This window comes from Astatotilapia calliptera, chromosome 20, assembly GCF_964374335.1.
Source record: "Astatotilapia calliptera chromosome 20, fAstCal68.1, whole genome shotgun sequence".
Lineage (NCBI taxonomy): Eukaryota > Metazoa > Chordata > Actinopteri > Cichliformes > Cichlidae > Astatotilapia > Astatotilapia calliptera.
The window spans coordinates 37228673-37241172 of NC_137441.1; the positions used below are offsets into that span (position 1 = coordinate 37228673).

The following is a 12500-nucleotide window of genomic DNA, read 5'->3' on the forward strand; positions in this document are numbered from 1 at the left end:
GCGAGAAAAAGAAAGGACCGTACTGACTGATGGGTAAAGTGTTAACAGCAAGTCACGTCACGTTTTTAATATTTAGAAAGCAGACAGGTGTCGACTACAGAAAGCCCTACCGCAGCTGTATAGAGATGTCACAGGAAGCTCACTAATTCCAGCGCTCCCTAAACTCAGACAGCGATTCCACAGAAAAGAAGCAGACATCTTTGAAGTGGTCTGCTAAGTGTAGCATTTGTGGTACCTTACTATGACTCATGAGCATGTAATAGTGTAATAGGACCTAATGGAGCAGACTGAGCAGGATATGACATCTTTCTTATGTCACCCCTGGTTCCCACAGTGTCTGTGTGTGTTTGTGACTGTGTACAGAGGGGGTGGCTTCAAATGACTGTCCACAGGTGCAGGGGGGCAAGGAGGACATACCACCAAACTTCATCATGCACACAACCAGATGTACTAATTTAATCCCACAGAGCTCGATCTTGCATAAAGTCTGTGTGTTTAGGGAAGATCAGTGATGACTGTCTTCATCACAGTCATCAGCAGGATGTGTTTGATCTAAATTTGTGACTAACAAATTCTGTTTTCCCACTTTGGTAAGCATATACATTCTCACAGTTAGCCGGGCATGGACAAACCTCTGCTTTGGCTCTTTATGTTGTTTTCTTTGACAAAAATAAAAGATAAATGGCAAAAAGAAGCTCTAAACACACTTTCCTACAAAATACACTTCAGCTCATTTTATGATTTTCTTTTGTCTTCATCTTTTGAGAAGTTTGTCTGAATGATCATCACACCAAACTAGTTCACCGGTTCATACCTTCAGTGTAGACACTTAGGTTATTCTAAGCTGAATACTCCAGACTGTTAAAGGGCATTTGAAATTAAGAGGGTATTAAACAAGCATGTCGAGGTCATCTGTGGGTTTGTGTGAGGTGAAAGGTAGAGGAAGAGAAAGGAGGGTGCGTTAAAAATACACTTCGGTCTTTATTAAAAATTGACCTGCATTAGGGTGTTTTTATTCCATGATTTAAGTCCCTGCAGAAATAACTAAATTACGAAAAATAAACATGCTGAACTCAGAATAAAGTCCTGCTGGCCTGGGACTCCACATTTGATGTTTTTAGTACAATTATCTGCATGCCGCATCTGGATTCTCCCATTCAGGGCCATTAATAGCTCTTTGTGTATTGGTGTGTACTTGCATCTTGCGCATGTGTTTGCGTGTGCATGCATGTGGGTTCTGACATGGATTGGAGCAGCTAATCACACCATTAATCACGGCGCAGGACCAAAGTGACACTTTTCGTCTCCCCACACCTCCAGTGTTTTTCCTTTTAATGCTCACTGTAATGGGAACGAACACACACACACACACACACACACACACACACACACACACAGAAGACTTGTAACAGAGCACGTGTCTTAGACTGCAGGCTTATTTTTCTTGAGCTGGCCATTCTTAGTCTAAATCAGCTAAAGAATTAAATAAATAGATAAAGTCCATATAGATCCACATCCTGTTTATAAAATCCATCCTCATACAGTTCACCATTACAAAGCTCAACAAACCTGATGAATTCTGGATTTTAAAGAATGGCACAACAGCAGTGCCCATTTCACTACTTTTTCTTTGGCTGCGTTAAATAGAGTGAAGAGGTGATGAACAGAGTCATATATGGGCAAGGAATGCAGCACAACATGTCACTGATCATAAACACTGTGTCAGATTAACGGCCAAAGCCTACATGCAGGATGGCCATCTTTACACCACATTGCCAGACATGGAAGCACAAAAATATTGAACCGCATCCAACCAGCCTCACAGCAAACGCTCGGATCTCTTTTAAGATAAAGTTCACACAGATGGAGCTGCAGAATTTTATCTTTACGGGTCAAAATGCTGCAGTAAATACAGCACGAATGCTTGAATGCAATATTATTCCTTTTTAACTGCACAGCATTAAGAATGGGACTTTCTACAGTTTAAGTAGCTGAAACACCGGGCAAAGCCAGGATGGCACAAGAGGAGAGTGCTTTTAAAAGTTCAGGGAATCAACCCCACTTTTTGTGAATGTATCAGGAAATGAGCCACCACTTTCTGAGCACTTCATGAAGGACATTTACACTGTCTCTGTTGAATAAACTTGTGTTTTCTAATAATAAAAAAGACACTTATAATATAACAAGGATGAATTTTCCTCCAGAAAATCCTCCATCTAAAGAAATGTCCTATAATTCTCTTCAGTCCTATTTAAATTCATCCATTTTAGACATTATGTCAATGCAGCAATGAAACCCTTAACTCAAATATAATTACAGCGTGTGTCAAATTACAGCTGAAGCGTGGCATATGCTGCTGTCTTTGAGGGAACAGTCGTCACCTTCATTACACCTGCATTCGCCTACGTCAGTCCCAAGAGAAGATTGCTGATCGAACCCGAGATGCTCTGAGCCCAGCAAAATGAAGCCTCTGAGCCAACGTGGCTGCCATGGTTCAATGCAAGCTAAATCGCTTCCAGTCTCTAAATTAACAAAGCGCGTTACAGTGAAGTCTCCTTGTGGGTGCTCACTAAGTGGTGCTGCGGGACTCTGCTGAGCGATGTCTTCCTAAAACAATAAAAAAGGGGCATTATTGTGATTAGTCTGCCTGTAAACCTCGTCTCCTACATCCTCAGTCGGTGATTGTGTGTGTCTGTGTGTGCGTGTGCTGATTAGTATTACTAACAGTCTTTGAACCTGAATCACACTGGAGTATTTAATCACATCTCATTTAAGTGGCCATTTGGCCTCAGTTGTTGAACAGACTTGCAATGTACATTAATCTAGAAGACAGGATTCATCTGTCAGGCACGAGCACACCCCACACACAAAGACAGATGCTCTATCTGCTGGCTGATCTTGAGTGGGTGAACCCTCTTTCTTTCCTCCTCTCTTGTCTTACTCCCTGCTTAACTTTAACTTGGCCTGTCCCACACAAACAAAGGATTATCTTCATTTCCCCCCCCAATTGAAAGGGTGACAATGAAATGGTTTTTCATGACAAACTTGTGATTAGTCTTCATAAAAGTCAAACCCCAAGCACTGGAAGGTCATGAGGTATGCTAATAAAAGGACGTATAAATCCAACTGCTGGAGCCCTGGTGTCAAAAAGCTCCTCTGCGAGGCAACTGTAGTTTAGCTGACATGATAAACACGATGCTCAGACAAACAACTGCGCAGCCTTGAATAAAGATCTCCCACAGCTCAACTATAGTTTTGGTATTGTGAGAAAAATGCGAGGTTCTGCAGAACAGCTGAACTGACATTTTATTTATAAGGGGTGAAATTCTCAGCTCAGCTACAACATGTGATTCCAATTGAAGCTTCATGGTCCCTGGGACATATTGAGACATTTGAATCTACAGACGTGGGAGATGGATGGCTAAAGTACATGACTGTGTGATGTGAAATGTGTGTGTGTTGGGGGGAGACAATATGGAAAGAAAAAGTGAAAGAAGAAGAAGAGGTGATGAAGACATCTTCGAGGTGGAGCTGCTGCTCAGAGCGCTTTACAAAGCCACGAGGTACACTGTCAGGTCAGGCAGATTTCTGGGAGACAAAAGGGTTAAGATGGGGTTAAAAGTGAGCATGAAACTGGGTACGTTCACACGTAGGCACATCAAAGAGTGAGGTTTTGATATGAAGAGATACCGTGGAGTTGGAGAGAAGGGATGTGTCAATGTGGAAAAAAACAAACAATAAAAAAGATGGCAAGAGATGAAGGTAGCAGGAGAAAGGGAGTACGTGTTTGACAAGACTGAGTGCCACCTGTGTTGCATGAGAGAGAGTAGAGAGGGAAGAAAAGAAGGGGAGAGAAGTGGAGAGGAGAGGAGGAAGGGAAGAAAGGAGCAAAGGTAAAGATTTAGGAGTCCCAGCATACCCTAAATCAGCTCAGCGCACTGCATGTTGTTATTCCTAGGTGTCACGGTTGAGGGATATGTGTTTATAATTTGTGTTATGACTTACTTGAAATTATGAGCGTGGAGAGTCAGCCGGACAGAAACAGATGCGTCTGTGCGATGCCCAAGGGAACCATCAATACTGTCTACCCCTAAGCGCAGTGTGTGCATGTGCTGCATATTCATGTGTGCATGTATTTGCCTGTCCATAAATGCATTTGTGCTTTCATCTCCATGTGTGCATGTATGATGTATTTTGTTTGCAGGAACACGGGGAGTCCTCTAATATCTGCTCCCAAACCATCTATTATGACGTCTTCCCGTTTGTGATCATGCCTTTCCACCACTTAGCTGTCCGGCTCTGCAGAAACATTCCTGGGGCACTTTATGGTGGTTTCTTGATTGTGGGTGTGTAAAGGTGCAGTACAAGTCTGGGGGCCCCTGTCTAGGCAGTTCTAGAAGCCTGTGGTGAGAGCAAGCAGAGGACATGAGAATGGGGCATGGTTGAGTGACACTATTATTTATGGTCTTGGAGTCATGTGTTATTTACAGCTAAGAAGGTAGGAAAAAGTCTATGTCCAACATAAAACACACGCTCAACCTACATTTGGTGAGCTTTCTGCAAAGCCAGTTGAGAGGATAAAGCCGTGTCTTAACTTTAAATGTGGGTAAAATGTATTTTTATGAGGTCCTAGTTTTGGCTGCCTTGGTTTGGATTAGCTCCATGCTAACCTGTAGCAGCTAACCTGCAGCCACATGCAAGATCCACATATTATCCGCTTCCTTTTGTATGCTCGGCCGGATTTAAGCCTTTATTTATCTTAATCTACAAGGTAGGATTTATCCAAACCCACCACAAATAAAACTTGCATGACTGCCTTGTTTGTTCCTTTGGAGCAGTTGCTTTATGTATATAGGTCATTACATGTAAATTGTGAGCTTCAAATTTCACATGCTAACCTTGAGCTGCGCTTCCCAAGGAAAAAAACACGACAGCAGATGGTTCTCCCAGAACTAGACCAGGTTATGTGTGTTTTCACTTCACTAATAAAATATACAACGCACTTACTCTGCTAACCCCCACTCCCACACTAGTGCTCTGACTGGTGGGTGGTGGTGGGAGTCTAATTGAAAGAGTATGTATCAGTTTTACAGCAACAAGAGGGAAAATACGAGGGGACAAAAATCAACAAATCTGCCAAAACTAGCCAAATGTTTAGAGTTGGAGCAGGGACGAGGAGAGATGGCTGACTGCTCCCAGAGATGAGCAGGACCAGACGGCCACCGCTGCATTCCAGAAAGAAAGAGGGGGGAGAGAGATAGAGAGACCCAGACGGAGAGGAAACGAGTGCAGGAGACCAGGTGGCCGTGCGATTGCAGACAAAGGAGATGAAAAGTGCATTCGGTCTTGAAACAAAAAATTTGCAAAGGCGACGCCAACATCAAAAACAAGCAAGAATGTAAATGAACATTAATGCCAAGTTGAGGCGGCCGTACATTTTCAGTGCTGGTTGTTTGTTTCTTTATCTCTCTTACAGACAGAAATAAGCATCAAGGTGTGTTTCGTAAAACTCAGTGGAGGGTGATGTAATAACAATATCAGTCTCATATCTGTGCATAAAGTGTGAACCTGTACTCAGGTTGATTGCTTAGAATAACAACTGAACAAGGCTCTCATTCAGAATCAGAGCTCAAGCACAAATCTGTGAGTAAACCATGAATACAATCTTTCACGCACAAATGTGCATGAAATTATTTGTGCTCTACAAACAAATCTATCACAATCCCGCTTTTGCATTTAAAAAGCTACTGCTAGTATTTACTAAAAAGAGGCAAAGTGTCAGTTTTGCAACTCTAAGGTATTTTTGTGGGTGGCCTTATTTTAGATTGTATTTGTAGGACTTATAACTAAACTTAACTGAGTGTCAGAGGAAGGAGGAGACTCCGAACAGTCACAGCATTTTTAACAGATATTTCCTTTATATTGAAAATTCTCATTAAGCTGCCTCCAACATCTGAATTACAACACTGTTCCTCTAACACCTGCAGTTACAGTGTATGATTTCTCTTTGCAGACTGCCCCCATTCTCACCACTCCTTGTTTTTGACCAGTGTATGCATGACTGAAATGAACTGACTGAATCACTGTTTAGATATCAACGCATCATTACCTGCAGAACATTCATCTTCTGTCGGTGCATTTTGCAATTTTGCCAATGCGTTAATGTGACAGACTTAGTAATCCTACCGTCTTAATGCTCAAGAATATGGACGTTTTTCAATAATTGCCATGAATTTCTTGTCCATCCCCACAGATCAGGTATTTCTTGTCCCAGTTACCATCTTTTTCTTATGATCAGTTTTTCTGTCTTTCTGATCTTTACTGTCAGAAATCTTCTTTGTTGTTCTTTAGCCAAAGTGAGTGTTTCAGGGTAAACGATATGCTAAACCCCTGTTTTTTTTCTCCACGCCCAAGTCTTGGTTTTGTTTGTTTTTTCTCAACCATCATCACTTTGGAAAGGTATGTCTTCTCTGGCATCCAACACCGACACCACGTTTTCAGACCTTCTTCTTTTTTTTCTTAGTGTTGCAGTTTCCTCTCTTGCAACATCCACTTTCACCACTTCACCCCGAGGTAAACGTGTTTCTTTTTATAGAGAAACGGGGGGCGTGACAGTATGCAGCTAGTATGCAGAATGCATGAGCATGCTGATTTATTTGGTGTGATTGATCAGAATGATTCACTAACACCCACATGGTGGTAAGAACAAAACTGGTCAGTGCACACGGTAATAATTTTGCATGTGCAGTTATTTTTTGCACAGTATAAGAATATACCATGCACATACATACACATATTGGTGAATGAGGCCTACGGAGAACAGCTAGCCTCACTAATGCTATAAGATGCCAACCAATACCTCAAAAACACTTCAAAGGTTATTTAGGGTTTGATGGGTTTTCTATAAAGGTACTTGGTGGAACTTATTCTTTCCAGAACATAGCCAGATGCAGCGAGCTTGGACGTGTACCCACCGTCTTATTGTAACAATAAAGTTTGTACAAAGCTTAGACGTGTCTGCCCACAGCCAGCAGTCAACTCTATAGAGGGGATGAACAGAGCAGACAAACGTAGCTGAACATATCCTGAATCTTGCACTTTAAAAGCACACAGATCTAAGACGAGCATCACTCTGCACTTTTTAAAGCAAATGAATGTATAGAATAAAACATTGAACTATTATTTTATAAATACAACCACAAAACAACTAATTGCATTATATATGCTCTGTTATGTCCAGCCTTATTTCCCTTAAGTCCCAGGTAAATTAGCAATGTTGTTAAAACAACATCTTTTCTGGATAGCTCCATGTGTGCCCATGTGAGCTTCCCAGTGTAACCTCATTGTGTGAGTGTGATAAAGACACAGATTTCACATAAGTCAAAGCTTTAACCAATCAGAAGAGCTGTCTGACACCAGGGCCTGAAACCTACTAATAGCAGAGCAGGGCTTTCCATTCGCTTAAAGGGAGGTTTGTTCTGTCTTTATTGTCATTCAGCTGACTGACTGACAGTGTTTCCCCAAGGCGCAAGAAACAAGACAGGAGGCTGCACTGTACCACACACGTGCAAAGCTGCTCTGTCTCGCACACAAGTACAGACACACAGCAGCTGGATTCTTTAAAGCTGCCTGTCATCTGACAGAGAGGTGAGGGTAAGAGTAACATAGCTTCAGTCACACAGTGTAAGAAGACACACACATTCACAGCTACACCGAGGGAGGGAGAAGCATATGCAGTAACAGAAAGTGTGTAATAGTCAGTGTATAAATAGTTACATGTTCAGACAGTTCTTCAGCATCATAATATCAAACTGTACATAATGCACACTGAAAAGAAACTGTTAGATTTTTTCATCTGCAACAATAAAAGCCACCTTGGTTTCCTCAATACAAAATATTAATCATTGATTCAGACTGATTCTTTCCAGGATCCTCATGACATTTTCACATTTCTTCTAAAGTGTGTGCAACCCTCTGCAATCACAATCATTAATCTGCTGCAGAGTTAGAGCTAAGCTAGAATCCACTGATAATTAACCACTTTCCCTTTCTTCCTGCACCAGATCTACTCTACACTGTCTTTAAAGTCAGCTCCAAAGAAACACCTTCTGCATTGCGTCATTTAAACGCTGTCTTTATGGCCTTGTATGTTCCACTGCATTATAATAACCCTCTGTCCAACAGATCATCACAGGCCTTTGAACAGGAAATGTCTTTTTCTCCTTCTCAGGCCTCCTTCCATCACTCCTTCTCTCCTCCCTTTCTCTTCCTAATCAAAGAGAGGAGCAATTCTTTACAGAAGAGAATGGAATTACCTCCGCCATGGACTTGGACCTCTCTATCATTCGGTATCTCTCTCCCTCTATCATTCTCTATTCTGCTCTGGCGTGCCCTATACTCACTCCAAAGTGGGGCTAAATATTAAGTTCAAGGAGGTTACGCAAACACGTTGAAACAGCCATCCTTGGCCTAAATATTACCCTCAAACCTTCAATTACCCGCCTTGCCTCTCTCCCCTCATCCCCCTCGCCTTTCCTGTCCTCGGCATGGGTTCTCTCTCACTCCGGTCATCTAACTTCAGCCTGGAAATACAGTGCGCACTCATGACGCGGGGCCAAAAGGCCTTAAAAATGTCAGGGGCAGAGAGTCCAACATTGTGGTGCACTGTAACACATACACACATACAAAGCTTCACCCAAAATACACATGTACACACAATCCGATGAAAGACGGGTCCACAAAACAGTGAGAGCGAGTACCCCTGGTGTATTTTCTCTGAGTTCCAAATGCAGGCCCTGGCGGTGGACCACAGCTGAACCACAGCCGACATGCGGTGGGATGGGAGGCCACCACACTCACTTCCCTTAAAGAAGCAATAGACACGCACACACACAAACAGGGGATCACAAAAAGACAGGCATTAAATCAGACACACACACATGTTCAGCATTTTTCTGGACAGGACTGTCATGACGATAGGTCCGTGTTTAAAAAGCAGTTTGAGGTGAAGGGACAGATCTGTATGGGCTGTTTCCCACAATGCTTTGCCAGACAATTACACAACCCAATTAATGTGGTTACTACAGCACAGCTAGGACTTCACTCTAAGCAAACTGTGTATGTACGTGTGCGTGATAAAGAAGATGCGTGTACTCTCCTTTGGCCGGTATTACTCTCAGAATTATAGCTTTCGTTGGAGCTTACACTCGTCTATTTCCCGTCACTGTGTAAAGGACACACAAGGTCACACTAACATTCACCCCACACTCCATCAGCCAATCGGAGTTATTTCCAATCACAGCCACATGAGTTCAGGGAATATAAAAGCTGCATAACTAGACTGTGCTCGCTACTAAAACAGCTCCTTTCAAAGAATTAACAGTAAATAAATGCTGCGACACAGTTGTGTTTTACAAAACCGGTTATGAAATTTAATTACATAGAAGTAATGAGTTGTACCCATATACATCATAAAATATGGGGCCAGACAGAAAGTCTATGAAATGTACAAATGTGCACACACAGGGGTCTAGGTGAGGGTGTTGATTAAAAGAGTCGTGCCAGGTCTGGACCAGTCTGCTCATATTTAGACAGATCAGTGAGGATCATGGGATCAAAGGAAACATGATTACTACCTGGCCTTCTGATTTAAAAAAGTCACTATTATTTCCCCGTCAGTAAAAACAGGAATACATATTTCAGCATGTTCGCTCTATGGCTCTCACGCACGCACACAGGCACGCACATGCGAAAGCAACACTCAGACAAACTCACGGGACATTTGCAGACACAATGACTTGCACCGGTGCACAGTGGACACGGAGGTAGACACAAGAACACACCTACATACACAGTCTCACACATACAACCGCGCCGCTCTGTAATCTGGGTAATTTGTACTTTGAAGCTAGTGTAGACAGATGATGGCCTCTGGAACATTCAGTCTGTTGTGTCACTGGATGTGCAGGTTCGCCGGTTGGTGTGAATTCCCAATAGACACATCCCCCACCCGCTACCCGAAAGTATAGCTGTTCGTGTGAGAAGAGACACTGGCACAGCTTGTACTCTTCTCATTATTCCAATTCTTGTATGACTTCTTGTAAGACTGAGTGTGTGTGGCTTTGCAAACTTTATGAGGGTATGAAAATTAAAGCTGCAAGTGCCGACACACAGGCGCAGAAATGCACATGCAAGCATGAAACAGCAAAAGTGTGCGCCTTTTGATAATTGCAGCAGAGAGGGGAACTTTCTTCTCCTAACCTTGAGCTGCTCCCATCGAGACCAGTTTCCCTTCGTCTACTTTTCTCATGCATTGGAATTATAAATGAATCCACACACAATATTCATAGATAAACACACACAACGTCATAAATGCTCTGCTGGGCCTCCACCACACCTGTGCATAAATTCCAGCATACATCTGTTTTTTAATAAAGAGACCTGTGGCAGTGTGCAGTTACATGCTGCTGACAGACTCACTGATTTCCAGATAGATAACATACACATCCAACTCAGCTCCCTTGGCACATTACATCACAGTTATTTTAATAATGGCTTCAACTGAGTCCTTTTTCTGGCTATGATTACATATAGGAGATTGTGTGTCTGCATGAATGTTCTTTCTTTTTTTTACTCCTTTACTATTAAATTATCACTTTGTGGTCATCTCAATGTAATTTTAAGAGTCTGAGGAGTTTAAGTTCATTATAATGTTGTTCTAAACACACGTTGGGCGCCTTATGAGGGCTACATTAAATGTCAAAGATAAAAAGAAATTCAAACTGCATCCACAGTATGTATGCAAGTGTGTGTGCATCCTGTGAGGAGGCAGCTAGTACTGTGTTGTTCTGTGTAGATATGTGATGTTGCTCCATTAACACTGCAAAGTTGTGGATGAGGGTGGGATCTTTTTTTTGGTTTATGGTCTCTCACCCACCACTTAGCTGCTCTTTGTCAAAGCCATTCTGACAATGTGTTCAGGTATAATACAGCCCAAAGAGCTTCCTACAACAATCTGTGTCACGTGTGGATGTCTTCCCTTTCCCCTGTGAATTCCCTAACACTAAATCTGACTGTTTGACACGGCAGAGGAAATGCAGGTGTGTTTTTGTGTTTCCTGGATCTTAAAGGAAAACACGCTGATATACTAGAGAAAGACGATATTACAGATGGGAAAAGAGCTCAGAAAAGGTTTAAAACATGACTTACAACTAAAAAAATAAGAAATAAAGGTCTCATTTTAGAGCTGTACAGTGATGCATTAACAAACAGCTTTCTTTTTTCTTTGTCTGAAAAAGGCCTGGAGACCACCTCGGTGCTGCAGAAGATCTGCTGCATAGGTGCAGACACATGTGCAAACATTGTGACATCTCTCTGCGTCACAGAACAGCAACACTGAAAGAAGGTGAGGAGCATTTTAGCATGCAAGAAAGATATGTTTATTGCTCTTTTATCTGCAGTCATGCAGTCAGACATACCAGGAAATTGCTCAGAAGTTTGGGGAACAATTGGCACGAAAAGCCTGTAGCTGACATGTCAGGATGTCTACAGTGCGGTGTGCGTGCAGACACGTGGGCTTGTGTTTCTCTGTATATGTGTATGAAAGCTTTCAGTGTTTATCCCGCTTGGTTCTGTTTTTGCCAATGTGTCCGTGTACACATTCACGAGTTTATCATGCACTGAGCTCCCGGAGTGACATGTCAGGACACTGATGTTAGGAAACTGAGACACTCTGAGTCTGATAAACAAACCATGCCGGGAGGAGGACCTAAACAATGTTCCGCAATTGCTTTATTACTCAGTGTTTGCCCTAGGTGTCACGTTACTGAGATCTTCAGCACCATAAAAGCGTTCTCTATGGTTCAGGCTTGTGTTAGAGTGTGTGTTTGCTCTGGCAGAGGCTCCCTTGTGACTGGTTATATTGGACATGCTCAAACAAAGCCAAACACACAACAGGAGCCACAAGCAATTAGGCCTGCCATAGAGCATAACTCTCTGAACACCCTCTGATTTCCCCTCACCATCTACTAATTTCCCTCTCTACTTACGCATTTTGCACTACCATCCAACATCCACAACTCACACTAAGAGGTTAGCCTCTGCTACATTTGTGCTCTGCTCCGTGCACTTATCCTCGGTGACATTTGTGGCAACAATACCATTTGCCTTTATGTCGTCTTTCGGCATAAAATGTTAACGTCAGACAGCAGAACCCTGCTGACTGGCAAGGAAAGGCTTGTAATGCTAGCAGGCAGTCTAATCCTTCGGATTAATATAAATTAAGATGGTTTAGTTTGAGAGTCAGCGTCTTCATTTCATCCTGTCAAAGAGACATTTGTTTTTACCCAAACTATGACAACAATCCTTCTCCTTCTACTTTCTCTTCTATTGTTTGGTGCAATGTGAAACATTACATGCTTTACATTTCTGCTACCTAATTCTCAATTCCTTCCTGTATAGTAAACAAGTAAAGTCAGACATAAACTGATGGACATTCATTT

General features: G+C 42.3%; 1 protein-coding gene across 1 annotated transcript in view; it reads right to left on the reverse strand.

Annotated features, from left to right (window-relative positions):
* LOC113013675 (ERC protein 2-like) overlaps nucleotides 1–12500 on the reverse strand; it is a 158059-nt gene that overhangs the window by 46525 nt on the left and 99034 nt on the right. The gene's annotated exons all lie outside the window — the stretch shown is intronic.